Genomic DNA, 4,453 nt, shown 5'->3' with positions numbered 1-4,453 from the left:
GCGCGTCCCGGTCGCACGGGTCGCGCATCCCGGGAGGGCCGACGGAGGAAGCCGGCGCACGGCCGCCGCGCGAACGGCCGGCGGCGGCGCCCATGCGCCGGGGCCTCGGCGGGCGCGTGCCGGCTCCCTCGGGGACGAACGGTGCCGGGCGCGCCCGCCGCGAGGTGACGGACTTGTGCGGAGTGGAGCGGAAGTCCCGCCGCGGCAGCAGCCGCCCCCCCTCCCTACCACCCCGGCGGGGCATCCGCCCAAAGCCCACCCCAAGCGTTCCAAAGTACCGAGGAGCGTTGCAAACGGGAACGGCCCGGACACGCGTCCCGGTCGCACGGGATGCGCGTCCCGGTCGCACGGGTCGCGCGTCCCGGGAGGACAGACCGAGCAAGCCGAGGTGCCGCTCACGGCCGCCGCGAGGGACGTACGGCGCCGGCGCCCGCACCCCGTGGCACGGCCTAGAGCGTGCCCCCCTGCCACCCCATCGGGGCATCGGCGCAAAGCCCACCGCGGGGTAGATAACCGAAGGCAACGAGGGACGGTGGATGCACATATCCGAGCAGTGGCGATAGGGCCGGAGGGAGCACCGACAGGGCCGTGAGATTTTAAAGTACCGAGGGAATTTGCAAACCGGGCCCGCCCCTCCCCCCGTCCATCGCACGCCGATCGGGGGTCCGGCGCCCCGCGGGGGGCTGCCGGCATGCGCTCCCGGTGCAGGCATCGACGAGCCGCCCGCGACCTCCACTCGGGTCCGAGCCCCCAAGCGCGGATGCCGAAACGCGCCGGCCGCGGCAGCCCCACCCCTGCCACCCCATCGGGGCATCGGCGCAAGGCCCACCCTGGGGTAGATAACCGAAGGCAACGAGGGACGGTGGATGCACATATCCGAGCAATAGCGATAGGGCCGGAGCGAAGACCGAGGGGGTCGGGGGGTTTTAATGTTCCGAGGGAAGTTGGAAACGGGGCCCGCCCGGACGCCCGTCCCTCGCACGCCGATCGGGGGTCCCGCACCCCGCGGGGGGCTGCCGGCATGCGCCCCTAGTACAAGCATCGACGAGTCGCCCGCGACCTCCACTCGGATCCGGCGGCGCACGCGCGGATGGCGAAACGCGGCGGCCGCGGCTGCAGCCCCCCTACCACCCCGTTGGCGCGTCGGCGCAAAGCCCACCCCGGGGAGGATAACCGAAGGCGACGAGGGACGATGCATGCACATATCCGAGCAAATACCGAGAGGGTCGGGGGGAAGACCGAGAGGCAAGGGGTGTTTAGAGTACCGAGGGAAGTTGCGAAAGGGGCCCGCCCGGACGCTCGCCGCTCGCAGGCGATCCGGCGGGGCGCACGGAGGGCGCCGCCCATCGCTGGAGCTTGCTCGGTCATCTCTGCCGCACGGACACGTAAGCGCCGCCGCGCAAGGTTCGGCCGGCGGGGCGGACGGTTCGCCGCCGCAGGCCTTTCCCGCAGCCGGAACGTGGGCCCGGCGTTGCGCGCCGGCGGGCCGCGCAATCCGCCGGGGCGCACGGCGGGCGCCGCCCGTCGCCGGGGCTTCGCTCGGTCATCTCGGCCGCACGGACACGTGCGCGCAGCCGCGGAAGGTTCGGCCGGCGGGGCGGACGGTTCGCCGACGCAGGCCTCTCCCGCGGCCGGAACGCGGGACCGGCGTTGCGCGCCGGCGGAAGGCGCGATCCGGCAGGGCGCACGGCGGGCGCCACCCGGGCTTCGCTCGGTCATCTCGGCCGCACGGACACGTGCGCGCCGCCCATCGCCGGGGCTTCGCTCGGTCATCTCGGCCGCGCCGCCACGTGCGCGCCGCCGCGGAAGGCTTGGCCGGCCGGGCGGACGGTTCGCCGCCGCAGGCCTTTCCCGCAGCATGCGCCCCTTCGCCCGAACGACCGCGGGACTCCGGTACGGCCTAGCCGTCGGCCGCCCGGCTGCAAGCCGTCGGGGCCGCTCGATCCCCGTCGCGTGCCGGCCGCCGCTCGGGCCAGCCGGCCCGCTGCCGCACGTAACCTCTGACCTCATCAGCGGTCGATCCGCACCGCGCTGGTCTTCGGTGCGGACCCGTCGGGGCCGTGCCGCGCCGGCCGTCGCATCCGGTTCCGCAGGCGCCGCCCGGTTGCCTCCCGCCCTCGTGCGCTCGCGCCGGCCGGGCGACGCGGTGCCCGCGGGACTCGGGCATGGTTGAGCCGTCGGCCGCCCGGCGGCATGCCGCCGCCGCTCCGCGCCGCGTGCCGGCTGCGCTCCTCCCCGCGCCCGTCCGCGGGCGGGCCCGCCGCCGCTCGCGCCGGCCGGGCGACGCGGTGCCCGCGGGACTCGGGCACGGTTGAGCCGACGGCCGCCCGGCGGCATGCCGCCGCCGCTCCGCGCCGCGTGCCGGCTGCGCTCCTCCCCGCGCCCGTCCGTGGGCGGGCCCGCCGCCGCTCGGCCTAGCCCCCCGGCTGCCGCACGTAACCTGCGACCTCGTCGGCGCTGGATGCGCGTCGTGACAGTTTTCGGTGGGGCGCCGCGGAGGCGCCGGGGGCCCATGCGACGGGCCAGGGGGCGAACGGAGGGCTCGGTCAGCCCTAACAGGGGACCGGCGATAAAGGAGCGGTCGCGCAAAGCTTCGTAAGGGACCCAGACGACGGGCCTACCGATCCGAAGCACCGCGCACGGACGCGCAGCGGGCCCACGACGGGCCGACACGGAAGGCCCGCCGCCAAGGCCGCAAAACCGACAAAGGAACCCACGGGGACGCACCAGAGCGGGCAAAGCTTTCACCGAACGGGACGGGACCGAGCCCCCGCAACAGGCGAGGGCGACGGATCCGACCAAGTAAGGCCGATCCCGCTCCACGCACGCGCGGCCGCAGGAACTTCGTGAGGGACGGGACGACCGGCCGACCGAACCGAAGCGCCGCGCACGGCCGCCGCGAGGGCCGGCCGGAGGCATAGACCGAGCGCCGCGCCAGCGGAAGGAGCGTGCCGGCTCCGTCGGGGACCACCTGCGCACGGTCCGTCCGAGCGAGCCGACGGACCGGCGCGGAAGGCCCGGCGCCGAGCCCGCAAAACCGACAAAGGAACCCACAGGGACGCACCAAAGCGGCCCAAGATTTCACCGAGACGGGACCGAGCCCACGCAACATGCGATGGCGACGGATCGGACCAAGTAAGGCCGATCCAACTCCGCGTGCGCGCGGCCGCGAGCACTTCGTGAGGGACAGGAAGACCGGCCGACCGAACCGAAGCGCCGCGCACGGCCGCCACAAGGGCCGGCTGGAGGCGTAGACCGAGAGCCGCACCAGCGGAAGGAGCGTGCCGGCTCCGTCGTGGGCCAACTCCGCGGGGCCCATCCGAGCGAGCCGACGGGCCGGCGCGGAAGGCCCGGCCGAACCCGCAAAACCGACAAAGGAACCCACAGGGACGCACCAGAGCGGACAAAGATTTCACCGAACAGGACGGGACCGAGCCCACGGAACATGCGAGGGCGAAGGATCGGACCAAGTAAGGCCGATCCAACTCCGCGCGCGCGCGGCCGCGAACACTTCATGAGGGACGGGAAGACCGGCCGACCGATCCGAAGCACCGCGCACGGCCGCCGCAAGGGCCGACCGAAGGAATAGACCGAGCGCCGCACCAGCGGAAGGAGCGTGCCGGCTCCGTCGTGGGCCAACTCCGCGGGGCCCATCCGAGCGAGCCGACGGGCCGGCACGGAAGGCCCGGCCGAACCCGCAAAACCGACAAAGGAACCCACAGGGACGCACCAGAGCGGACAAAGATTTCACCGAACGGGACGGGACCGAGCCCACGCAACATGCGAGGGCGAAGGATCGGACCAAGTAAGGCCGATCCAACTCCGCGCGCGCGCGGCCGCGAAAACTTCGTCAGGGACGGGACGACGGGCCGACCGATCCGAAGCGCCGTGCACGGCCGCCGCAACGGCCGGCCGGAGGCGTAGACCGAGCGCCGCGCCAGCAGAAGGAGCGTGCCGGCTCCGTCATGGGCCCGCTGCGCGTGGCCCATCCGAGCGAGCCGACGGGCCGAATCCCTCGAGGACGAACGGTGCCGGGCACGCCCGCAGCGAGTGCCCACGGCGGGCTTGTGCGGAGTGGAGCGGAAGGCCCGCCGCGGCGGCAGCAGCCCCCCCTCCCTACCACCCCAGCGGGGCATCCGCCCAAAGCCCACCCCAAGCGTTCCAAAGTACCGAGGAGCGTTGCAAACGGGAACCGCCCGGACATGCGTCCCGGTCGCACGGGTCGCGCGTCCCGGGAGGGCCGACGGAGGAAGCCGAAGTGCCGTGCGCGGCCGCCGCGACGGCCGGACGGCGGCGCCGCCCGTGCGCCGCGGCAAAGGCGGGAGCGGCCCGGCTCCGTCCGGGGCGCCGCGAGCTTCGGTCGAACCTTTGCCGTGACTCTTCGCAATAGGCCAAGCCCATTCACACTTGGCCAAGCCTAGGCCAAGCCAAGGCCTCCAATGCTTGGCCAAGT

Source organism: Phoenix dactylifera, chromosome 10 (assembly GCF_051530095.1).
Source record: "Phoenix dactylifera cultivar Ajwa chromosome 10, Ajwa_hap1_PhDact_Kaust_v1.1, whole genome shotgun sequence".
NCBI classification, from domain to species: domain Eukaryota; kingdom Viridiplantae; phylum Streptophyta; class Magnoliopsida; order Arecales; family Arecaceae; genus Phoenix; species Phoenix dactylifera.
Note: the sequence above shows the minus strand (reverse complement) of the source record.